This window comes from Lynx rufus, unplaced genomic scaffold (genome assembly GCF_022079265.1).
Source record: "Lynx rufus isolate CCGP_SWC_20201006 ecotype Redwood Valley unplaced genomic scaffold, mLynRuf1.p SCAF_9, whole genome shotgun sequence".
Taxonomy (NCBI): domain Eukaryota; kingdom Metazoa; phylum Chordata; class Mammalia; order Carnivora; family Felidae; genus Lynx; species Lynx rufus.
Genome location: NW_025814897.1, coordinates 25,043,919 through 25,071,317, shown reverse-complemented (window position 1 = coordinate 25,071,317; position 27,399 = coordinate 25,043,919).

The following is a 27,399-nucleotide window of genomic DNA, read 5'->3' as shown; positions in this document are numbered from 1 at the left end:
GGAACCCAAGGAATCTGATGTCAGAGTCCAAAAGCTTACCCATTATGCTATACTGTCTATTGAATGATGGATGGACAGATGGATGAGAGCAAAACTAGAGGCATAGGACCCTGGACATGGAACATCCAGGGATAGTACCCAAGAGAAATACACATGTTGAATGTATCTGTCTTAAAAACCACAGAGATATAGCTGGTCAGTTAACCATGGATGTTGTAATGCCTGGTTAGAAGGCTAAGAAGTTCTTTCCCATGGTTGCAAATCAGTTCCTCAAAACTATATTGACTCTCTTTGCAATACAGACCTCACCAAACTGCAAACAGGGGGCTTGAAACAATTGAGAGTAATCTTGAATTCCACTGTTGTGAATTCCAAATAATTTTGTAATTCCCTTTTTTCTTGATTTCCCCAGATTCCTCAAATCATTGTCCAGCGCCCCACCTCTGCCATGTAAGAGTCATAAAATAACTGTAAGTACTCGAAAGCATCCTAGAAGGTGATTTGTTTGCCTAAAAACTTATACGTCTAGTTTATGAATCTTTTCCATTTTGGTGAAAATAAATGATGTTTCTGAAGAGTTTATAGCTTAGCATTCCAGTATCTGTTTAATAACTATTCAGCTGGTAAAGGATGAGCTAGGGGAATGAGAGCTGCATACAGTTGATGGATATATTATTTGAGGTATAATATTACAGGATAATCCCAGTGATTGGCCTTTGACCCAAAGTCTCAGGTATCTGTGGATATTGCCTCTGAACTTCCTCCAGCTCCAAATCTGAGTATTCTGGTTACTGAACTCTGCAATGAGGGGCATAGATAGCTTCCCAGAGTTTTTTTATATTTTAAGTTTATGTATTTATTTTTGAGAAGTGGAGAGGGGCAGAGAGAGAGAGAGAGGGAGAGAGAATCCCAAGCAGGCTTTGCTGTCAGCACAGAGCCCAAAGTGGGGCTTGATCCTGGGAACCGTGAGATCATGACCCAAGCCAAAATCAAGAGTTGGACATTTACCCAACTGAGCCACACAGGCATCCCGTTCCCGGAGTTCTTATGGAGGCTGAAGAACCATTGCCGCGAATGGCATCACTTCCCCTTGTCATCGGGCTCCACTTACCAGGATACAATCACACTGTCTATAAAATTCTTTCCCATACGGTGTACTGAGGTCCAGGTCTATCTCACCAAGTCTCTACACTTGCTCCTGACACACTGGCAAAGGAATTTATGATGTTCCCGACCAGAGAGAATGTGGAGAAATATGAAATTTTAACCGAAACTAAGCATTTTCACTGGAAGCAACTGACTCTTAAAAAAAAAAAAAAAAACAAAAAAAAACAAACAACTGGTGAGGGGTGCCTGGGTGGCTCTATCAGTTAAGAATCCAGCTCTTGACTTTGGCTCAGGTCATGATCTCATGGTTTGTGGGTTCAAGCCCTGTGACGGGCTATGCACTGTGTCAGAGAGGAGCCTGCTTGGAATTCCCTCCCCCTCTCTCTCTGCCCCTACCTCATTCACATGCTATCTCTGTCTCTCTCACTCTCTCAAAATAAATAAACTTAAAAAATATGGTTAAAGAAGCTGAGAAAATGACTTCAAGACAGTGGCAGATTGGAACAAAGCAGAAGTAGGAGTAAGCGGAGGCTTCTAGGGTTACAGCTACTGACACCATTTTGTCATCTGCGTTTTGCTGAGAGGCCTTTAAAGGGTTCTAGTTCAACCCATGAGAGCTAAAGAATCACAAATATTTTTTATCTAACGTATGGCTCTGCAAACTGCACTCATTTGATTGAAAAAAATACTTGTGTTGTTGCGACAGTTTATACCTTTTAATGGCTAAACATGCATCATAAGCTTAGAGACCATTGGCTTTTATTCATTTACATTATTCATTTACTTGTTTACTTTTATTTGCCTTTTCATGTGTAATGACCCTTTTGGTATTGGAATATTGACCTTACTCTTAATGGTTTGTAAGCACTCTTTATGTTTGTTTATTAACTACATATCTATTACGTGTATAGTTTCCTGTGCCCCCCCCCAAAAAAAAAATACCAGTCACATAGTTCATGCTTGATAAATGTTTGCTAATTACAGACAAAAATTAAAGTTTATCTTTTGGGGAATATGGCCAAGATTACTAGTTGTCAATGTATGAGTCTAAGCATAATGCAGCTAGTCTAACTTTGCTTCAGAAACAAATGACCACATCTCTGTGGTTCATATAGTAAAATGATTAATTTCTTAGTCACATGCACATCAGCTCTGGTGTCATTGCCTCTGTACTATGTCTTTACTTCAGGACCCACACTGAAAAAAGCAGTCTCCATAGAGATCAGAGACGCCACAAGTCAGGGAAACATCTTAGATCACAGCACATGCTTCAGTATCTTAGAGCATCTGCTCAGAGAAAACATATGTCAAATCAGCCATAAGTGGTACAGGGATAAATTCTATAGGGTTGAGTCCAGAAGAGAGGGACAGTGAGTATTTGGAACAAATAAGTGCAATGTTTCCCAACTAAGATTCATTCTCCCTTTCTTTCAGCAGTTAATAGACCCTTGAGTTTTACTTCTGGATATGACTGCTGTGCCAAACACTATAGTATTTCTAAATCACATTTGCAGCTAGGTGTGGGCATTTAAGTTTTACTCATGTAATCCTAGCAGAAATGTAACCTTCAAGGTAAGGGGATCTCCCTCCATTCTTCTTCCCTTCCCATGACTAGAATACAATTAATTTTGATGAATTCTAACTTTTTGAAAAATGGGTCTTGCTTGGTGTCGTTGCCCCACCTAAGGTCACAAAGAGTTTTTTCCCTCTGTTTTCTTATAAAAGTTTTAACTTTTAAAGCTCACATTTAAGTCTGATAACATAGTTAATTTTTGTGTAGGGTACCACGTAAGGATCGAAGCTCATCCTTTAGTCTGTGGATATCCACTTGTCCCAACATCATTTGTTAAAAAGACTATTCTTTCCCATTGAATGGCTTCAGGACCCTTGTCAAAAATCAGCTGGCTCGGGGCACCTGGGTGGCTCAGTAGGTTAAGCATCCAACTCTTGATTTCGGCTCAGGTCATGGTATCACTTTGTAGATCAAACCTGGGCATCTATGCTGACAGGGCAGAGCCCGCTTGGGATATTCTCTCTCTCTTTCCTCTCCACCTCACGCGGGCATGAATGAGCACTTGAGCTCTCTCTCTCAAAATAAATAAACATTTAAAAAACTTAAAAAAAATCAGCTGACTCTAAATATAAGGTTTCGATTATGGACCCTTAATTCTGTTCCATTGGTGGTATATCTGTATCATTGATATAACCATGTCTTTACACCCATATCACTCTGTCTTAATTGTAGTGATTTTATAGTAAGTGTTGCAGTTGAAAATTACAGGTTCCTCTACTTTGTTCTTTTTCAAGAGTTCTTTGGTGGTCAGTTTCTATAACGTAATTGCTGGAATACGGTTCTCACTGAACCTATAGACCAAGATGGGGGATTGCCATCTTAATATTGAAATTTCCAGCCCACGAATAAGGAATGTCATTCAGTTAATTTTTATTTTTAAATTGCTCTCAGCAATGTTTTGTAGTGGTCAATACACAACTCTCACTCTTCTTTTGTTAAATTCGTTCCTAAGTATTTCATTCATTTTACTCTATTGTGAATAGAATTGTTCCTTTATTTTATTTTTCATTTGTCCACTGCTAGTATATAAAACTACAACTGAGTTTTATGTATTGATCTTGCATGCTGAGACCTTGCTGCATTTATTTGTAAGTTCTAGGTGTGTGTGTGTGTGTGTGTGTGCGTTCTTTAGGTTTTTCTACACACAAGATCACTGGAAATAAATACAGGTTTACTTCTGCCTTTTTAATATGGATGTCTTTATTTTTCTTACCTCTTGACTTGTCTAGTCAATGTCTAGCACAATGTTGAATTTAAAGGTTGAGAGTAGATATAAGGGGGTGAAAGTAGATATAATTCCCCCTGATATAGGGGGGAAAACATTTGTTTTCTACAATTAATTGTGATGTTAGCTATAGGTTGAGGAAGTCCTCTTCCATCTTAGGAGAGAGATTTTTTTTTAATCATAAATGCATATTAGATTTTTCTTAAAATTTTTTACAGAAGATATTATGATCATGTGTTTTTATCTATTTATATGCTATACCACATTAGTATACTACTGGTTATTCTATTGTTATTATTCTATTGATACACTGTATTACATTAATTGACTTTTTAATGCTATCCAAGATCATGTTGCATAATTCTGTTTATGTGTTATTGGAGTTGACTGGCTAATATTTTCTTGAAATTACTTTATTTATTTTTTTAATTAAAAAATATTTAGTTTTGAAAGAGAGCGAGAAATAGCATGAGGTGGGGAAGGAGCAGAGAGAGAGGGAGACACCGAATCGGAAGCAGGCTCCAGGCTTGGAGCTTTCAGAACAGAGCTGAATGTGGGGCTCAAACCCACAAACTGTGAGACCATGACCTGAGCTGCAGTCAGATGCTTAACAGACTGAGCCACCCAGGCACCCAGGCACACAAGAATTTCTTGAAATTCTTGTGTCTATATTCATGAAGATTATGGTTTGTAGTTTTTTTTTTTCTTCATGGTGTGTTTTCGTGGCTTTGGTATCAGAGGAATACCAGCCTCAAAGAATGAGTTGGAAAGGGACTCCTTTTCCTCAATTTTCTGCAATAATTTTTGAAATATTCTATTATTTTTTGTTAATTTCCTATAAAATTCACCATCCATAAGACCTGAGCTTTTATCTGTGAGAAAATTTTATTTTATTTTATTTTATTTTTTGTTTTTTTTTGTTTTTTTTTTTCCTTTTATTTTTTTTTATATGAAGTTTATTGACAAATTGGTTTCCATACAACACCCAGTGCTCATCCCAAAAGGTGCCCTCCTCAATACCCATCACCCACCCGCCCCTCCCTCCCACCCCCCATCAACCCTCAGTTTGTTCTCAGTTTTTAACAGTCTCTTATGCTTTGGCTCTCTCCCACTCTATCCTCTTTTTTTTTTTTTTGTTCCTTCCCCTCCCCCATGGGTTCCTGTTAAGTTTCTCAGGATCCACATAAGAGTGAAACCATATGGTATCTGTCTTTCTCTGTATGGCTTATTTCACTTAGCATCACACTCTCCAGTTCCATCCACGTTGCTACAAAAGGCCATATTTCATTTTTTCTCATTGCCACGTAGTATTCCATTGTGTATATAAACCACAATTTCTTTATCCATTCATCAGTTGATGGACATTTAGGCTCTTTCCATAATTTGGCTATTGTTGAGAGTGCTGCTATGAACATTGGGGTACAAGTGCCCCTATGCATCAGTACTCCTGTATCCCTTGGGTAGATTCCTAGCAGTGCTATTGCTGGGTCATAGGGTAGGTCTATTTTTAATTTTCTGAGGAACCTCCACACTGCTTTCCAGAGCGGCTGCACCAATTTGCATTCCCACCAACAGTGCAAGAGGGTTCCCGTTTCTCCACATCCTCTCCAGCATCTATAGTCTCCTGATTTGTTCATTTTGGCCACTCTGACTGGCGTGAGGTGATACCTGAGTGTGGTTTTGATTTGTATTTCCCTGATAAGGAGCGACGCTGAACATCTTTTCATGTGCCTGTTGGCCATCTGGATGTCTTCTTTAGAGAAGTGTCTATTCATGTTTTCTGCCCATTTCTTCACTGGGTTATTTGTTTTTCGGGTGTGGAGTTTGGTGAGCTCTTTATAGATTTTAGATACTAGCCCTTTGTCCGATATGTCATTTGCAAATATCTTTTCCCATTCCGTTGGTTGCCTTTTAGTTTTGTTGGTTGTTTCCTTTGCTGTGCAGAAGCTTTTTATCTTCGTAAGGTCCCAGTAATTCACTTTTGCTTTTAATTCCCTTGCCTTTGGGGATGTGTCGAGTAAGAGATTGCTACGGCTGAGGTCAGAGAGGTCTTTTCCTGCTTTCTCCTCTAAGGTTCTGATGGTTTCCTGTCTCACATTTAGGTCCTTTATCCATTTTGAGTTTATTTTTGTAAATGGTGTGAGAAAGTGGTCTAGTTTCAACCTTCTGCATGTTGCTGTCCAGTTCTCCCAGCACCATTTGTTAAAGAGGCTGTCTTTTTTCCATTGGATGTTCTTTCCTGCTTTGTCAAAGATGAGTTGGCCATATGTTTGTGGGTCTAGTTCTGGGGTTTCTATTCTATTCCATTGGTCTGTGTGTCTGTTTTTGTGCCAATACCATGCTGTCTTGATGATGACAGCTTTGTAGTAGAGGCTGAAGTCTGGGATTGTGATGCCTCCTGCTTTGGTCTTCTTCTTCAAAATTCCTTTGGCTATTCGGGGCCTTTTGTGGTTCCATATGAATTTTAGGATTGCTTGTTCTAGTTTCGAGAAGAATGCTGGTGCAATTTTGATTGGGATTGCATTGAATGTGTAGATAGCTTTGGGTAGTATTGACATTTTGACAATATTTATTTTTCCAATCCATGAGCAGGGAATGTCTTTCCATTTCTTTAAATCTTCTTCAATTACCTTCATAAGCTTTCTATAGTTTTCAGCATACAGATCCTTTACATCTTTGGTTAGATTTATTCCTAGGTATTTTATGCTTCTTGGTGCAATTGTGAATGGGATCAGTTTCTTTATTTGTCTTTCTGTTGCTTCATTGTTAGTGTATAAGAATGCAACTGATTTCTGTACATTGATTTTGTATCCTGCAACTTTGCTGAATTCATGTATCAGTTCTAGCAGAATTTTGGTGGAGTCTATCGGATTTTCCATGTATAATATCATGTCATCTGCAAAAAGCGAAAGCTTGACTTCATCTTTGCCAATTTTGATGCCTTTGATTTCCTTTTGTTGTCTGATTGCTGATGCTAGAACTTCCAGCACTATGTTAAACAACAACGGTGAGAGTGGGCATCCCTGTCGTGTTCCTGATCTCAGGGAAAAAGCTCTCAGTTTTTCCCCGTTGAGGATGATGTTAGCTGTGGGCTTTTCATAAATGGCTTTTATGATCTTTAAGTATGTTCCTTCTATCCCGACTTTCTCAAGGGTTTTTATTAAGAAAGGGTGCTGGATTTTGTCAAAGGCCTTTTCTGCATCGATTGACAGGATCATATGGTTCTTCTCTTTTTTTTTGTTAATGTGATGTATCACGTTGATTGATTTGCGAATGTTGAACCAGCCCTGCATCCCAGGAATGAATCCCACTTGATCATGGTGAATAATTCTTTTTATATGCTGTTGAATTCGATTTGCTAGTATCTTATTGAGAATTTTTGCATCCATATTCATCAGGGATATTGGCCTGTAGTTCTCTTTTTTTTACTGGGTCTCTGTCTGGTTTAGGAATCAAAGTAATACTGGCTTCATAGAATGAGTCTGGAAGTTTTCCTTCCCTTTCTATTTCTTGGAATAGCTTGAGAAGGATAGGTATTATCTCTGCTTTAAACGTCTGGTAGAACTCCCCTGGGAAGCCATCTGGTCCTGGACTCTTATTTGTTGGGAGATTTTTGATAACTGATTCAATTTCTTCGCTGGTTATGGGTCTGTTCAAGCTTTCTATTTCCTCCTGATTGAGTTTTGGAAGAGTGTGGGTGTTCAGGAATTTGTCCATTTCTTCCAGGTTGTCCAATTTGTTGGCATATAATTTTTCATAGTATTCCCTGATAATTGTTTGTATCTCTGAGGGATTGGTTGTAATAATTCCATTTTCATTCATGATTTTATCTATTTGGGTCATCTCCCTTTTCTTTTTGAGAAGCCTGGCTAGAGGTTTGTCAATTTTGTTTATTTTTTCAAAAAACCAACTCTTGGTTTCGTTGATCTGCTCTACAGTTTTTTTAGATTCTATATTGTTTATTTCTGCTCTGATCTTTATTATTTCTCTTCTTCTGCTGGGTTTAGGCTGCCTTTGCTGTTCTGCTTCTATTTCCTTTAGGTGTGCTGTTAGATTTTGTATTTAGGATTTTTCTTGTTTCTTGAGATAGGCCTGGATTGCAATGTATTTTCCTCTCAGGACTGCCTTCGCTGCGTCCCAAAGCGTTTGGATTGTTGTATTTTCATTTTCGTTTGTTTCCATATATGTTTTGATTTCTTCTCTAATTGCCTGGTTGACCCACTCATTCGTTAGTAGGGTGTTCTTTAACCTCCATGCTTTTGGAGGTTTTCCAGACTTTTTCCTGTGGTTGATTTCAAGCTTCATAGCATTGTGGTCTGAAAGTATGCATGGTATAATTTCAATTCTTGTAAACTTATGAAGGGCTGTTTTGTGACCCAGTATATGATCTATCTTGGAGAATGTTCCATGTGCACTCGAGAAGAAAGTATATTCTGTTGCTTTGGGATGCAGAGTTCTAAATATATCTGTCAAGTCCATCTGATCCAGTGTCTCATTCAGGGCCCTTGTTTCTTTACTGACCGTGTGTCTAGATGATCTATCCATTTCTGTAAGTGGGGTGTTAAAGTCCCCTGCAATTACCACATTCTTATCAATAAGGTTGCTTCTGTTTATGAGTAATTGTTTTATATATTTGGGGGCTCTGGTATTCGGCGCATAGACATTTATAATTGTTAGCTCTTCCTGATGGATAGACCCTGTAACTATTATATAATGTCCTTCTTCATCTCTTGTTACAGCCTTTAATTTAAAGTCTAGTTTGTCTGATATAAGTATGTGAGAAAATTTTAAACTACTAACTTGACTTCGTTACTTGATATGTGTCTTCAAATTTTCCATATCTTTTAAGACAGTTTGGTATTTTGTGTTTTCTAATAATTCGTCTAATAAATCTACATTGTCTGTATAATCTTTTTCATTTATTTCTTAAAAATTCTTTTAATGTTTATTTATTTTTGAGAGAGAGAAAGAGAGAGAGCATGAGTGTGGGAAGGGCAGAGAGAGAGGGAGACACAGAATCTGAAGCAGGCTCCAGGCTCTGAACTGTCAGCATAGAGTCCAACGTGGGACTTGAACTCGTCAACCACGAGATCATGACCTGAGCTGAAACTGGATGCTTCACCCACTGAGCCATCCAGGCGCCCCTCATGTCTTTATGATCTGTTGTGATAGTCTCTATTTTGTATCTGATTTTGACAATTTGTCTCCTTTCTTTGTGTCTTACTTGCTGAAGATGTCTGTTTTGCTGATATTGTATTTTATTTTTTGAAGTTTATTTATTTTGAGAGAGAGAGTCAGAGTGAGAGAGAGAGTGCACAACCATGGGGAGGGGCAGAGAGAGAGGGAGAGACAGAATCTCAAGCAGGCTCCACACTGTCAGCCCAGAGCCTGACGTGGGACTCGATCTCACGAACTATGAAATCATGACCTGAGCCAAAATCAAGACTCAGACAGTTCACCGACTGAACCACCTAAGTACCCCTATTTTGCTGCTATTTTGAAAGGACCTCTTTTTGGTTTCATTGATTTTTCTCTATAGTATTTCTGTTTTCTCCTTCCTCTATGTTATTATTGCCATGCATATTACATCTTTATGCATTATAAAGCCAACAATATAGTATTATAATTATCTATTTATATAATCATGTCTTCCAAAATAATTGTGACCATACAAGAGAAAAATACAATTGTAGAGTCTTTTATATTAACCCACACATTTATTAAGTCTGGAGATCTTTATCTCTTACTTTAAAGTCAAGCTATCATCTGATAATCCTTTAAGTTACCATTTCCTTATCTCAAAATAACTTCTTTCCTTCATTCCTCCTTTTGGCTACCATTATGCTAGTGATTATGTGGTATGTACTACATCGTTATATGTTATATATAAAACAGTACAATTTTCTTTTTTAATATATATATTTTTTTAACGTTTATTTATTTTTGGGACAGAGAGAGACAGAGCATGAACGGGGGAGGGTCAGAGAGAGAGGGAGACACAGAATCGGAAACAGGGTCCAGGCTCTGAGCCATCAGCCCAGAGCCCGACGCGGGGCTCGAACTCACGGACCGCGAGATCGTGACCTGGCTGAAGTCGGACGCTTAACCGACTGCGCCACCCAGGCGCCCCAAGTACAATTTTCTTTAAAAATTTTTTTTTAATGTTTATTTATTTTTGAGACAGAGAGAGACAGAGCATGAATGGGGGAGGGTCAGAGAGAGAGGGAGACACAGAATCTGAAACAGGCTCCAGGCTCCAGGCTCTGAGCTGTCAGCATAGAGCCCGTTGCAGGGCTTGAACTCATGGACTGTGAGATCATGACCTGAGCCGAAGTCAGACGCTTAACCGACTGAGCCACCCAGGCGCCCCAAGTTTTCTAATTATTGTTTTCTGCAATTGTCTTAAACAAATCAAGAATGGAGAAAAACATATTTATACCGTTTTCTATTTTTACCTATCTATGTAATTGCTGTTACCAGTACTCTTTATTTTAATGGCTTCGTTTCCCTTCGATTTGAAGCACTTCCTTTTGCATTTCTTATTTCTTGCAAAGGATTTAGTATCAACAAATTCTCTGCTTTTGTTTATCCGGTAATATATTTGTTTACCTTTACTTTTGAAAGGGAGTTTTGTAAGATATAGAAGTCTTGTCTGGCGTTTTTCTTTGAGTACTTTAAACATGTCATTATTTTGTCTTCTGGCCTCCACTGCTTTCATAGAAAAGTCAGCTCTGACTTTTATTGTGGTTCCTTTGTATATGATCAGTCATTTTGTATCTGAATAATGTTCCATTGCATAGATGTACAAGTTTACTATCCAGTCCCCTATTGAATAGGTCTTAGTTGCTTCCAAGTTTTGACAGTTATGAAGAAAGTTGGTATGATCATCTGTGTGCAGATTTTTGTGTGGACATAAGGTTTTGACTCATTTAATAAATATCAAGGAGTGTGATTCCTAAATTGTATGGTGGAACTATATTTAGGTTTATAGGGAACTGCCAAAGTGGCTATACCATTTTGAATTCCACCAGCAACGAATGAGAGTTCTTGTTGTCTCATCCTGGCTAGCATCTGATGTCAGTGTTTTGGATTTTGGCCATTCCAATGGATGCATAGTAATATCCCACTGTTGTTTTAATTAGCGATTCCCTCATACATTCATGTTTTCTTGTTATTGTTGATTTTTAAGAGTTTTTTGTATATTTGGGATACGAGCCTATCATCAGATGTGTGTTTTGCAGGTATATACTCTTAATAGTAGATTTAACAGAGCAGAACTTTTTAATTTTAGTGAAGTTCAACTTTTAATTATTTCTTTCATAGACTGTCTGGTGTTAAATCTGTGAAGTCACTGCCAAACCCCAAATCACCTAGATTTTATCCTATATTATCTCCCAAGAATATTATCCTTTTTCATTTTACCTATATGCCTATGTTCTACTTTGAGTTAGTTTTTGTGAAAGTATAAGGTCTGTGTCGAGATCCTCCTTCTCCTTCTTCTTCTTCTTCTTCTTCTTCTTCTTCTTCTTCTTCTTCTTTTTCATGTGGATACCCAGTTGTTCCAATACCCTTGTTGAAAAGTCTATCTTTTCAAAAAGACTACTGAAATGCTTTTGCTCTTTTGTCAACCATTAGTTGGCTGTCTTTGTGGGGGTCTATTTCTGGGATCTCTAATCTGTTTTATTAATCTGTTTGTCTTTTCTTTCACCAAGATCACACTGTCTTGATTATTGTAGCATTTTCTTGTCTTATTTTATTAGCCAGGACTTCAAGTAGCATGTTGAATAGAAATAGTGAAAGGGCATATCTTTGCCTTATTCCTGATCTTAGCAGGAATGCATGCATATATATATATATATATATGTATATATCCTCACCTTAAAGTATGATGCTATTTTGTAGATGTTCTTTATAAAGTCAAGGAAGTTTCCTTTTCTTTGCGGGGTAGATGTCAAATGCTTTTTCTGCATATATTAATATGATCATATGGGTTTTTTCTTGGTTATTTTGTTTCTCAGATGGATTGAATTGATTTTTTAAATATGGACCCAACTTGCATACCTGGAATAAATCCCAGTGGGGCATGGTGTGTCATTCTTTTCGTATATTGCTGTACTCAATTTGCTGATATTTTGTTGAGGATTTTTCCATGACCCATATATGGGTCAAGGGAGATATTTTTATTTTCATTTCCTATCACACCTTTGCTTCTGATAATAGGATAAGGTTGGACTTAGAGAATGGGGTAAGAAGTGCTTCCTCTGCTTCTATTTTCTAGAAGAGGTTGTAGAGAATTGCTATAATTTTTTTCCCTTAAATGTTTGGCAGAATTCATCAACAAATTCACTGGGGTCTGGTGCTTTCTCCTTGGAAGGTTATTATTATTGTTTCAATTACTTTACTAAATATAAATCTATTCAAATTACCTATTTCTCCTTATGTATGATTTGGTAGATTCTGTCCTCCAAGAAATTGATGTATTTCATCTATGTTACCAAAGTTCTAGGCATAGTGTTGTGCTTGATATTCCTTTATAATCTTTTTAATATCTGTGAGTTTTCATTTGATGTTAGTAATATGTCTTTTCTCTTTTTTTCTTTATTGACCAGTGTAGGAGTTTATCAGCTGTATTTACGTTTTCAAAAAACTAGCTTCCAGTTTTGCTGACTTTCTCCTTGATTTTATGTTTTAAATCGAATTAACCTTGCATTTTCATAGTTGTTTCTTCCATTTCCTTCGAATTTTATTTGTTTGTCTTTTTTTTCTAATTTACAAAGACAGAAAATTAGGGTATTTATTTCTTCAATACATGCATTCAGTGTCATAAATTTCCTTCTAAGAACTGCTTTTGCTGCCCCCCACAGATATTAAATTGTATTTTAATTTTAACTTAGTTAAAATATTTAAAATTTTTTCTTGAGACCTCTTTGACCCATGTATTTTGCAGAAGTGTGTTTTTGATCTCCAAATATTTTGGAATCTTCTATCTTTCTATCGTTCATTTCAGTTTTCATTCTGGAAAGCATACTTTGCATGACTTCTGCTGTTTTCAATTCATAAAAGTGTGTTTTATGTCCAGAATGCGGTCTGTCTTGCCGTATGTTCCATGTGAGCTTGAGAAGAAAGTGTATTCTGCTATTGCTGGATGAAATATTCTGTAACTGCCAATTAGATCCCATGGATTGATGATACGTTTCAGTTCATCTATAGCCTTTTTGATTTTCTGCTTATGGACCTGTCAACTAGTGACAGAGATGTGTTGAAGTCTTCAATTCTAATAGTGGGCCTGGCCTTTCTTCAATCAGTTTTATCAGTTTTGCCTCATGTAGTTTGATATTATGTCGTTAGGTGAATGCAAGCTAAAGATTATTGTCTTCTTAAAGAATTGATCTCTTGCTCATTATGTGATACCCACTCTTATTTCTGACAGTTTTTCTTGTTTTGATGTCTGCTTTGTCTGAAATTAATATAGTTACTTCCAGGTTTCTTTTGACTCGTGTCATGGTACAGCTTTTTCTATCTATCCTTTTACTGTTAGCTACCTGTGTCTTAATAGTTACAGTGGGTTTCTTATAAAAAACATATAACCTGGTCTGGATTTCATACCGTTCTATGTCTGTGTTTTTGTCATTGGTATATTTAAAACACCTACATAAAAAGTGATTATAATAGAGTTGGATTAAAATCTGTCATATTTCTTACTATTTTTTCACTTTGTTACACTTATTCTCTGTTTATTTTTTTAACTTTCCTCTTTTGCTGACTTCTTTGATTTTATTTGAGCATTTGGTTTATTATTCTACTTCCTGTCTTCTCTTAGCATATCAACTATATATATTAAAAAAATAAATCTAAGCTACCCTAAACTTTTTAATAAACATGTATAAATAATCAGAGTCCATTTTCTTTTTTTTTAATTAACATTTTTTTATGTTTATTACTTACTTTTGAGAGAGACAGCACAAGCAGGGGAAGGGGCGCACAGAGAGAGGGAGACACAGAATCCAAATCAGGCCCCAGGCTCTGTTCAGCACAGAGCCCGATGCGGGGCTGGAACTCAGAAACCATGAGATCATGATCTGAGCTGAAGTCAGACGCTTAACCAACTGAGCCACCCAGGTGCCTCTTAAAGTTTTTTTTTTTTAATGCTTATTTATTTTTGAGAGAGAGAGAGAGCAAAAGAGAGAGAGAGAGAGAGAGAATGAGTCGGGGAGGGGCAGAGAGAGGGAGACACAGAATCTGAAGCAGGCTCCGGGCCATGAGCTGTCAGCACAGCTCCCCCATGGGGGGCTTGAACCCACAAACCATGAAAGCATGACCTGAGTCGATCACTTAATGGATTGAGCCACCCAGGTGCTCCAATCCGAGTTCATTTTCAGTTCACTGTTCCACTTCATTTGTAGTGCAGGTATAATTAAATATTTATAATTTTCCTACTTAAAATAAGTATCTCTGCTCTTTCTTCTTATTTTTTTTTAATTTAAGTTTATTTATTTGAGAGAGAGAGTGAAGGAGGGGCAGAGAAACAGGGAGAGAGAGGATCCCAAGCAGGCTCCACACTGACATGTCAGCACAGAGCCCCATACGGGGCTTGAACGCTCAAACTCAGGAACCGTGAGATCATTACCTGATCCGAAACCAAGAGTCAGAGGCTTAACCAATGGAACCACCTAGGTGCCCCTCCTACTCTTTCTTCTTGTCCTTTGAACACTGCTGTCTCTTATTCAAGTCGAATAAGTTTATAATCAATTATAACATGTTATAATCACCCAATACATTGTTATTATTAATTTGAATAAGCCTTTATTAGATCAGTCAGAATAAGTTAAATAGAAGACTTTTATTTTACCTTTACGTTCCTATAATTCTTTGCTTTTCTTTAAGCAAATTCTAAATTTCTGACCTATTTCATTTTCCTTCTGTCTGAAGAACTTCTTTTAATCGTTCCTGCAAAGCAGGTCTACTGACAACATTTTCCCTAAGTTTTTGTTTGCCTTGGAAAGTTTGTATTCTTCATTCACTTTGGAAGGATAATTTCACTTTAAAGCCTCCTAGGTTGACTTCCTATTTTCTTTCAACAGTTCAAATATTTCGCGCCACTGTCTTCTTGCTAGCACGGTTTCTGACAAGAAGTCCAATACAATGTTTATCCTTCTTCCTTTTTAGGGAAAGTATCCTTGCCACCATTTCTGGCTTTTTTGAAGATTTCTCTTTGTTTTGGGTTCTTACAATTTGGATATGGTATGTCTAGATGTATTTTTGGTATTATCTGGCTTGGGGGGGGGTGTCTCTGAGTTTCCTGCATCTGTGATTCGGGGGCTTATCATCAATTTGGGAAAATTCTAAGCCGTCATAACATCAAATGTTTTCTCAGTTCTCTTTTTTTCTCCTTTTGGTATTTCCATTACACATATTTTAAATTGTCCCAGTGTTCTTACATATTGTCATCATCACTGTCTTCTTCTTCTCCTCCTCTTCCTTCTCGTTCATCATCCTTTTTCTTTTTTTTCTTACTGATTTTTAGTTAAGTTTCTACTGGCACATCTTCAAGCCCACTGATTGTTTCCAAGGCCATGTCCAGTCTACTCATGAACTTATCAAAGGCATTGCTCATTTTTGTCACAGTGACTTCTAATATTTCCTTTTAATACTTCCTTAGCTTGTCCATCTGTCTTCTTGCATTATTCATCTGCTCTAACATATTACTCACCTTTTCTTTAGAGTCCTTACCATGTTAATTCTAGTTATTTTAAATTCTCTATCTGATCATTGCAAACTCTCTGCCGTATCTGTGTCTGGTTCTGACACTTGTCCTACCCCTTCAAACTGGCTTTTGCTTTTTAGAGAGCCTTGTGTTTTTTTCATTGAGTGCTGGATATGATGCAGTGGGTAAAAGGAACTAAGGCAAATAAGCCTTTATTGTGAGGTTTTATGGTTTTGTGGCTAAAAATTAGGCTAAAGTTTCCTGTGGTGTCCTTGTCTTTGTCTTCTCTGTTGCTTTTGGGTTTCCTAGAAACAATTCTGAGACTTGCACTTCTTTTAATTATAACACCTGTTACTCTACGGGAACCCTGTTGATGTAGTCGTAAGAGTGGGGAAGGAGTTTTCTTAGTCCTTTGACTAGGCTTCAGTCTTTTAGTGAGCCTGTGACCCTATGCTGACGGTCACAGTGCTTCTCGGTCCCTCTCTCCTTTCAGTGACACAGGAAAGCTAGAGAGGAATGGGGCTGGGTATGTCCTTTCCTCCACATGGAAGTCTACAGCAGGCTGGAGTTAGCCAATTCCCTCCCACTAGGTTGGTCAGGTTCTTATGAAACCCAAGTTGGTTGGGCTATGATGCAACAATTTCCTTTAAAGGCAGGTTTTTGTTAAAGAGAACAGAATACTCTGGGCATATTTCAAAAATGGTTACTTTTCCCTTCCCCCTGAAGGAAGGATGAGGAAATACTTCTCTGATCTTCACCCTAAGAACCTGGTTGGGTCCCCAGAGGTAAAACTCATGGAAGTGTGGGTATTTCCTTAAGATTGGCAGCCCCTGGAGTTTTTAACTCTTAAGCTTGTCTACAATGAGCCTCCAGAAACTCAACAATTAGTTTAAGTTCTTCCATGGTACTGGCTGCAGAGGCGGGCTTCTGTTCCTGGGATGCTGCTCTGGTATCCCATAATTATCTGTATCTGTCTGTATCTCCAATTTCGGGGGCTGGCAGCACTTTGCCAAAGCTCATCCAGAAACACCCTGGCCAATTCTAAGAATTCTCTTTACTGAAGGCATGGAAATTTAAAGAACTCTAGGCTCAGAGCATAACCATTTACCCAAAGCACTTTGGTTTGTTTTACATTTTTTAAATGTTTCTTTATTTTTGAGAGAAAGAAAGAGAGAGAGAGAGACAGAGCGTGAGCGGGAAAGGGGCAGAGAGAGAGAGGGAGACACAGAATCCGAAGCAGGCTCCGGGCTCTGAGCTGTCAGCATACAACCCAACCCTGGGCTTGAACTCACAAATCCTGAGATCATGACCTGAGCTGAAGTCAGATGCTTATCCCACTGAGCCTCCCAGGTGCTCTTCAAGCACTTCGTCAAGTGGAGAGAGAGCAGATCATCCCTGAGGATTGAGAACTGCAAGATGGCAGTGGAGCAGCACCGGTCTTATAGGGGATACAAAGACATAACCAGTGTTACGGCCACTTTCTGCTGAGGAGCCAGTGTTCTGCTTGCTGCTGCGAAAAGGACATGAAAAGAGAATTGATTCTGATTGAAATTCCAAAATATCTATAAGGATGATAGAAACCCTGAGTACATTATGAGGGATGAGATTGGGAGTCTTGAACTTGAACCTATTAGACTTGTAGACTTCTCGGTATTAGGGTCATGCGGGTGTTTGATTACTCAGTGAATGGTCTGGAGCATTCTATTTTAACCCAGGACCTGGCAGAGGGCTATTCCACTTAAATAAATATGCTGAAATGAATTGAATTAAAAAAAATAATTTCCCCTGAAGTCAAATCACATAGCTATGTTTTCAACAGATGAAGGTCGGGCATACGCTACAACAACTAAGACATAGGCAGAAGCCAGACTGTGCCTTTAGTTGAGGCAAGACTCATGTTGAGGGCAATGCTGGCTTCATTATCGGACAATCATCCCATGGGTCAGGAGATATCACTTTGGTGAAGTTTTAGGACACCAGATGGCATGAATAAGTATGTAAAACTAAAACATCTGCAGATTTTTCTATAGTGAATGAAAAGCAAGTTAAATCTAAAAAATACAATAAAACTTACAAAGTTTATGGTTTGGCTTTGAAAGGGGACAGGCAAGATATATAGAGAGACACCATAGAAGGTAAAAATGAGCACTTCAAAGAGATCAGCAAGTGTTTTTTTTGGAACGTTATTTTACTCTTTTTAAAGAATATTTTTTTTCTATTTTAAAAGAGTTACAGAAAATCTTGAAAATACAGAAAAGAATAAAGAGGGAAATATAAATCCCACTTAATCCTAAACTCCAAGGTAATATCTGTTCCCGTTTCAGCGTATATTATTACATCCTTCTAGCATTTTTTGTTCACCTAATAACAGGACTTAAGCCAGGGATCTCAGGCAAGATCTCTCTGTGGATTTAAACATTTGAGCCAAGACCTGAATGACATTTTAGTGGTAGTAATGGAGATAGCACCAGCAAAGAGAATGTGAGGATGCGGGAGGTTTGACTGAGGGTTCAGAGTAAAGGGATAAATTTGGGGGTTGAATGCCTCTGAGACTACCTTCAATTTTGTCATACACTTGAAACTTGGGAACAGGGAGAACTCCTATAAAACAAAGAACTCCCTCCTCTGGCATTTCTGGAAAGTATGTTCCGTGAACAGATAGTGCTAGAAGATGTTAACTAGTGTTGACTGGAAGACACATTTCAATGGTCAAATACATTAATTATTGACTGGGTTGAATATGATCAAACTGGTTGCTCTGTTGCAGAACTTCTCATAGAGTTCAACATGCGGGTATGCAGTGTGAATCTCTAAGACAGGACGTAGAGTGTGCAGCGTGTCTCAAACACTGATCGAGAGGGTCACCACAGAAGGGGCTGGTATTCCAAAGTGTATATTTCAGGAGATGCTCCCCAATACCTACTTGAAATGCTACTTTGCTCATGTTCCCAGGGATATGGGAGTGGGAATGCAAACATCCTGTAAAGACAAGCTCAGAGAGAGCTGTGGAGAGATACCAACATGATTTTGTCAGGCATAGAATAGGGTACCTCCCAGTGCTCACCATCGGGCTTTCGGGACTTATTGGGAGGATAATCTGGGTAGGAAAGAAGACTAGTGGTTGCTTCCCTGGAGAGAGTGAGAGAAAGAAGTGATGAACCATGCATGAGTCCAAGAGAACCAGAGAACTGAGGGAAAGCAGGCGCTGACCGCCCTCTAGACCTGCTTGTGACCATTGCAGGGAAGATATAGAGGAAACCAGCTAATCGGAGTCTCAGGAAAGCAAGCTGCCCCTGGGTTATCTCATTGGGATTAGAAGTTGCCTTTTGCCACTGAAAACATTCCCGCTGGAAGATTTTTCTTTGCTTTTAAGGAAAGCATGTCTTGGGAAAATTACTTTCTAAATTGGGCTATGATGGTCCAATTCACTATACTATGGAGGATTGTGCTGTTTTTCACTTCTACTTACTCAAACACTGTAATACTCATGTGGGAGATAAAACAAATTATGCAGAGTTGATAGGGAGGTTAAATGAATCAGTCAAGGCTGTAGCAGTCATCAGACCATGTGTCTTCAAGAGAGCTATAACTATTCTTTTAGGAATATGTATTATCTGGGAGATCTTGAAAGGCTTGGAAAATAGTATTTGTGATTCCTATTCAAAGAAGAAGCACTGTGGAAGGATGGGACAGAAGAAAGGTATGGACTTTCGAGTAGGACACTTGTGGGTTTTAATTCTGCCTATTGATTCCCAACCAGTTCTTGACTCAAGCCGTAAATATCTACAAGGTCCCAAATCACTGGCACAATGCTCTGCCTCGACTCGTTAGCAATGTGATTTGGGTGGTTTACTGTTCTCTCAAAGCCCTGATTCCTCATCGGGAAAATTGTATTAGTAATATTTCAACTCAGAGAGCTCAAATGAGGTACACCTTAAATATACAAAAAGTGTCCAGCAAAGTTCTCAAGGATATAGTAAGTGACAAAAAAAAAAAAAAAAAAAGCATTCACTGAGCAAGTCATTGGCAGGTGAGGCATATTTTGCTACTTTGGTATTCAAGTTACAGGTTATCAAGGCTGACACTTTCTTTAAAAGGTGGTAAAATGCCTTGATTATCAGGCATTTGTGTTGCAGGGAAAGTTAGTTATTTAATCGGAGATGGCTGTATAACTTCAGATACATTATTTAATTTCTCTGTTTTCTGTCATGTATCGTTTCAAAGAATTCCATCCCACCCTAACACAGAGTTTTGGGGTTCAGAGATTTGGGTAGGAGGCTTAGCTCTCCATGATTGATTGATTGATTGATTGATTTTTCACCTATTAGAACTATTGCTGGATCTTCCTATTTAATGTATTAATACAGAAGTCCAGTGTTTCTGTATACAAATTTGTAATTTTTTGTTTAATACTTTGGAGGCATCTAGGTGCCTCAGTCAGTTAAGTATCCAACTCTTGGTCTCGGCTCAAGTCATGATCTCATAGTTTGTGAGCCTGAGCCCCGAGTTGGAGTCTGTGCTGACGGGGGGGAGCCTGCTTGGGATTCTCTCTCTCCCTCTCTCTCTGCCCCTCCCTGCTCTCGTGCTCACTCTCTCTCTCTCTCTGTCTCAAAATAAATAAATATTTAGAAAAATTTAAAAACATAAATATTTTGACAATTATTTTTCAGTATCTTTGGTTTTCTTTGTGAGTCTATGTCTTAAAGGCATGTATTTTTTAATTTTATTTTTATTTTTAATTTAAAAATCCAGTTAGTTAACATGCAGTGTAGCCTTGGCTTCAGGAGTAGAACCCAATGATGGATCTTTTACATATGACACCCAGTGCCCATTCGGAAAAGTGCCCATCCCCCATTTAACCCATCCCCCCAACCCACCACCCTCCTCCAGTGACCCTGTTTGTTCTCTGTATTTAAGAGCCTCTTATGGTTTGCCTCCCTCTCTGTTTATGTCTTATTTTTCCTTCTCTTCCTCTATGTTCATCTGTTAGAAACCCACTATTCTGAGAAGGGGTCTGAGTCTTCATCAGACAGCTAAAGGGTCCAAGAGCGCCAAAACAAGGCATGGAACCTCTGGATTTGGGTCTTTGTAATATCCCTTCTGGGGCTCAAATCTGCCACTCTTCCAGTAAGACTCTAGAAGGCCATTTAGAGGCCAGATCCCTTTGATTTTAGACCAAGCCCCTTAATCTCTCCAAGGCTCTGTTTCCACATGCGTAGAAGATCAGTGATACCTGTGCAATCTAATTCCCAGTAAGAGAGTCAGGAAAAATAGAGATAAAGTAGACTAACCATGTGGGCTTTGTGAGGTAGGATATATCCCTCTGAGTCGATATAAACAGCAAATGGAGGAGGAGAATCCAAGGTCTTCATTAGGATGCAGGGACCCTGCACTGGGGGTAGGAGACCATGTTTCTCGCTTTAACTGTGTCTGCCTGTGTTATCCTAGACAGGCAATATGACCTCGTTGCTCTCCATTTTATCATCTGGTAGAAAATTGGGGGACTGGAAGCGATGGAGATTCTGCAATCAAACGCAAAGATTTCCCACTGCTCTCCATTCTAAGAGTCTGTGAGTATTATAACTTCCCTTTTCTGTTGCCATTGTAAGTGACGGAGTCAACATTCATGTCTACTCGGATTCAGATATTTGAAGAGAGATACTTGCCAGAGGCATATACAGTAGTGGAGTTTGATGAACTGCTGTCTTCTGTGAAAGCGCATCTTTTGCAATTTCTTGCAGAGCAAATGAATGCACGGTTTGGCCTCTCGCTAAAGAACTTTCTGTCCAACATTCTTGCTGGTCAGATACCAGGTGCCAAAGAGCAAGTGATCCCACAAGAATTTCACTTTGGCATTACTGAAGACAAAGGGGTCATTTTAAAATTTCACGGTCCTGGGCAGGCTCAACACCTAGCTTGAAGCACAGAGCCTGATTAATTGGGTTGTCACTTCCAACAGTTCTGAGCTTTGGCCTTTCCATTTGCCAGAAGCAAAAAGAAAGCAACATTCCTATACTTAATTTTCACAACCTTGAGTCAACAGAATGTGACAAAGGCTGCCTATTTCTCAGCCGTGTGTTTCTTCTCCCGCTAATACTTAACCCCCCTGCTTCTTTTCAGTCGTCAAAGTGAGGTCACAGGCAAAACTAAAGCCTGAAGGCAAAAAACCACGCCCATACACATGCTGTCAACACAAAACACACGCGCATGCGCGCTTACAGTTAGATGCACAGACACACGTGTCCACGCACATATATACACCCCTGTTGAAAAAGAAGGCATTAGAGAGGCTTCATTAATATTGGTAGTCTCTTTGGAGTTTGTCAGGAGACAGACTGTTGCTTCCATTATGCGTCTATATTTCTCTTATTTCATAATTAACTATTAACAGTAATATTTATGATGATGGTAATAACGGCTGGCATCTAACAAGCACTCTTCTGTTCAAGGCTTTGTGTTAAGCCCTTTAGGGACAACACCCCTCCCACAAATGCTGTCAGGTCGATGTTGTTGTTATTACTTGAACCGTACCTATGAAGAAACTAAAGTGTGAGGAGACTGAATTACCTGCCCAAGGACACATGGTGCTTGAACTGGTTCTCAAATCAAAGTGTTTCTGATCCTAAATCCCCAGATTTGGCCCCTGTCTTCCGCTCATTCTCACACACATGCCCCAACTTAAAATTTCAAACAACTAAAAGACTTTGATGTACCTCCTGTGAATCTTGACTTGACCCCTTCCTGGTTTTGAAGCCAGAGCAGGTCCATTCCTAATCTCTAAGCAGGAATGAACAGTATATTGCCATTTTTAACCACAGAAATGACACTTTAATATCGATTTATATACCCAAAGTATTATAGGCTTGGCACAAAGCAGGATATCTTTTTTTTTTTTTAATCTTTTTTAACGTTTGTTTATTATTAAGAGACAGAGCGTGAACAGGGGAGGGGCAGAGAGAGAGGGAGACACAGAATCCGAAGCAGGCTCCGGGCTCTGAGCTATCAGCACAGAGCCCGATGCGGGGCTCGAACTCACACACCGTGAGATCATGACCTGAGCCCAAGTCGGACGCTTAACCGACGGAGCCCCCCAGGCGCCCCGCTCAGGATACCTTAAATAGTGAGGCAGGGACTGTAAGTCTGTGAAGCATTAGACAGAGAGAAAGCTTTGAAATATCTGAACAAGGAAGGAACTGGGGGCGCTAGGCCTTGACAAAAGGCATTCGCATAAAACAAACAGACAAGTAAAAACGTAAACCAATCTGCGGGCCCAAAAATACGTGTTTCCAGGTTTCAACCCTAGCTTAGAAAACAGATTCACTAGTAATTGGAAAAGGGAAAGTTAACTGAAGACTGCGGTTTTCAGAAAGCTGCATAGAGGGGCACCTGAGTGGTTCAAGTGCTTAAGGGTCTGACTCTTGATTTCGCCTCAGCTCAGGATCTCATGGTTCATGAGATTGAGGCCCGTGTCAGGTTCTTCACCGACAGCGTGGAGCCTGCTTGGGATTCTCTCTATTCTCTCCCTCTCTCCCTTTCTCTCTGCTCCTCCCCCCACTTGCACTTTCTCTCTCTCTCTCTCTCTCAAAATAAATAAACTTAAAAAAAAACTGCACAGAAATGTAGACTCTTGAGATGAGCTCTTTAAAATGGTAAAGTGGAAATAAACAGAAGTACAGGGAAATGACCAAGGACCATTTATTGTAAAGGTATCTCGTCTTGGAATATCTTCCAAGTTCCAGTTCAAGAAAATACAAATAATCTCAATGTATACGATAATACTTTGGGAAAATGTAGCAACACCCACAATTCTGTCTCACTGGGACAGGTAACAGGTTCTATCTAATAGGACAATGAATTAACAAATACTGATCAAACCCCTCTATGTGCTTACTGCTGGGCCAGATGTTTGAGATTATATATATATATATATATATATATAGTACAACCCAGAGTTCTTCTGTTCACACAAAATTGACAATTTGATTTATAATTATCCCTGACTTTTATTTTATATCTGAGCTGGTGCTGATGTCAAGGGAAAAAGCCCAAATCGATCCTGGTGGGGAATGTGCTGCTTCAGTCTTTTGTTAAACTACCATATTCCCTTTCTGTCAAACAGTGTCAGGCTTTCTACATGCAAGGCCGGAGGACCTCCCGTCTTCTTACAGCTCTTCCCCTGGGGAGTTGGAGTCCGGTCTCAGAACCGTTCCTGGGGGGCAGGGGGAGGTGCGGCTCAACCCAAATTAAGGCAGTGTGGAGAGTGACAAGTAAATGAGTACAGGGCTACTCGGGCTCTGTCTGCCCTTTCAGAAAGTAATCAAGTCAAATTATCATTGAGAAGAAGCGAGGCTCAGGGCTGTGGGGCGTGCAAATGAAAACCAGATTCAGATGCAGGCCGCCTTGAGAAAGCCCAGGACTTTTATTTAAAGACCGAGAGAGACAGAGAGCACACAGACAGAAAGGCAGGCAGTAGGGAACAGAGAGGGAGAGAGAGAGAAAGAGAGGGAGAGAAAGAGAGAGAGAGAGGAAGAAAGGAATCATGTTTCCCCAGATTCTGTTGACTTTTAAATACTATGCTTTCTTTCTTGTTCATTTCTCCCCTTCTCTATTTGGTTCCTTCTTTGAATCTTCAAGGAGGCTGAGGAGTCCAAGGTCAGGCAGAGGAGAACCTCTTGGTGTGGGCATGGGGAAGAGAGAAGGGAGGGTGGAGTCAGTGCTCTGGCATGAGTGTGCCTGGGCTCTGGGGTGACCTTCGAACAGCATGATGGGAAGGAGTGAGAAGCGGTTTTGGTCCTAAGCTGTGGGTCTTGTGGGGGCCCTGTAAAATGCACCTGAACTACTTAGGCCACTGGTTCTCTGCTGGGCAATTTTATTCGCCAGGGGACATTTGGGCAGTATCTGGAGACATTTTTGGTCATCAGCAATGAAGGGATGGCCACTGGCATCTACTGCAGGGACGGGACGCCCCTAAATTCCCTACGGTGCACAGGACAGCCCCCTACAATGTACAATTATGTGGCCCGAAGTGTCCATAGTGCCCAGACGGAGAAAACTGCTCAGCCAGGGACCAAATGACAAACCGGCTGCAAGTAAAGAAGTGGGGGATGGCATCCCCTTCCCAGCTGCCCCTGTGGAACTCTCCCTCTCTGTCTTTTAATTAATTAATTAATTTTGAGACAGAAAAAGAGAGAGAGAGGGAGCTGGGGAGGGGCACAGAGAGAGGGAAGGAGAGAGAGATTGAATCCCAAGCAGACTCTTCACCCCTATTGCAGAGCCAGATACTGGGCTTGAACCAGGAATCCTGAGATCATGACCTGAGCCAAAATCAAGGGTCAGATGCTTAACTGACTGAGCCACCCAGGTGCCCCCATGAACCCTCTTCTATAAAGTGCTCTTAGCAACTCCTCTGAGCCCTCTTTTGAAACTGGAGGCCAAAGCCCCATTAGAAGCGACCTTTCCAGTAATGATTTCGTCTCCTTGGAATTAGAGCAGAAGGGATGGGAACACTACCGGATGGGCTCTCTCACTGGACGGTGGTTCTTTTTCTTTCATCCAACTCTGAGAACCATAGTTCCCCTCCTGAACAGAACCACCTCCTAGAAGGACCACTCTAGTGGGGTTCTGGTCACTTACTACATCACCGGCTTCTTTCCCACACTGAGATGTGTGTCTGGGTAAGATGAGGAGGACTTTAAAGAGGAAAAGAAGGGGTGCCTGGGTGGCTCAGTCAGTTGAGCGTCCGGCTCTTGGTTTCGGCTCAGGTCCTGATCTCATGATTTGTGAGTTTGAGCCCCGCGTCCAGCTCTGCGCTGACATCGTGGAAACTGCTTGGGAGTCTGTCTCCCTCTCTCTCTGCCCCTCCCCACTCACTCTTTGTCTCTCTCTCAAGGTAAATAAAAATCAACTTTAAAAACATAAAGAGGAAAAGAAGCCCCAGACTGACAGTCTCTGTGGGATGTGTGGATGGAAAAGGGAGAAATCCAATCACTTTGTCTTAAGGCCACATACCATTCAGCAAATGCTGAACCATTCAGCATTCTCTCAACCCCAGGCATCCTTAGATAGCTCAGTGATAGCAAACAGATTTTCATTTGGGGTGACATTGGATCAGGTAGTTCAGCAGGTGGGAAGGAGGGAGCTAGCATAGTGATTGTGTCACCATGATGTCCCTTCGCACCTGGTTCACTTTATCTCCTGGCACGTCTCCTCATATGCCCCACCTTCTGTGGCCATCAGTCCCCGCTGAATGGCCTTCAGTTTACCAAATGCGATTCACAGTCAATCTCTGTTCCCACCTCTGCATTCCTGTGAGGGGCCTGATCACCAGTTTTATTTCTAACAGAACAAATCCATTTCAGCTGCGTTGATGGTCTCTGAGTTCCAGAATGACAGAGAGAGGAAACTGCTTCTCCCTGGAGCCCATTCAGGGTTTCTTGTCATAAGAGGGGAAGTCAGAGGGAAGAAGTGAGCCCGGGTCTTAAGGGGGAAGATTCCACAAGTGGTTGTGGCAACGTCAACAGATTCTGCTGATCAAATGGTCAATGACCTGGACTTGATCAGGTGTCTCCGGGAATAGGAGTTCCAAATCTAAGGCTGTCCTTTCTTCACACGAAGCTGGACGGCACAGTAGCTCATCCCAGACTTCACCCGGGGGCGATGGGAATGAGAAAACATAGTTTCAACTTACAAACAGATAATGCTTAGGTGCTCATTCTTATTTTCTCCCTTTTGCTCTTTTTTTCCTTAGCTAGTGCTTCTCCATCTCCTCTCTCTCTCTCTCTCTCTCTCTCTCTCTCTGTACCAAAAGCCCTCGTTCAGCCCTAGCCACATTTCCAAAAGTCTTAAATGCTTGCAAAGAGGCTCAGAGGGTGGCTCGAGCACTGACGGCCTTGAACATAATGACTTTTGGACGCAGCGAATGTAACTCAATCAGAAGCATGTGGATTATATTTCTCTTAAAACCCACACCATTTTAAGGGAAAGGAAGAAGCATGAGATGAAAGAGTTGCTAAATTTTGTTCAGCTTCGAAAGACCGTGGGCAAATCGTTCACCTCACTTGTTTTTCGCTTTTACTCAGCGGGGCCAGGAGGCTGTGCTAGAGAATCTTCCCTGCCCTTTCTAACTACGAACGTCCGTGGCTCTCTGAGCCACGAGGCAGCCTGTTCATGTAACCTTTCAGCTTATACGGTGCGAGCAGGGTTCCTGACAGGTCAATCAGGTGGAGCCCTGAAGACTAGATCTGTCCGGGGGCTACGTCCCGTTGGTGTCTGCTCACCGTAAACACAAAAAGAACAACGAACACAAAGGAAATTGTCACGCACACGAGCCATCTGGAATCGAGACACTTGTTTTGTTGTTTTCGAGGGGCAGGGGAGCGGCACTGATTAGGTGGTTCCACACAGCCTCTGCCGATGCTGACGGAGCATCAGGAAATTGCCTTGTTTTAAAGGCCTGAATTATGCTTCGTCGAATGAAAAGCACAAGGAGTTGAGGAATTTACACCACATAGCACCCTGCAGCCTTTTGTTCAGTTAGCCTCTGCTTGCTTGAAAGGAATGGTGGCCTGAGTGATTGCAAACAGATGCACGAAGAATAACACTGTGGTCTGAATAGACGGGCAGCTAATATACGAAACTGCGCTTTTATGGGGCCCCTCCTATGGCCTTAGGAGATGAAAAGGTGACGGAGTTTCACTCGGCTACAGCCATCTCAGCCTGGGGGAGCAGAGGCTGTTCTGTCCCCGCGGCCTCTAGTAATGCACATAACCTCAAAAAAAGTAGCTGGAAGAA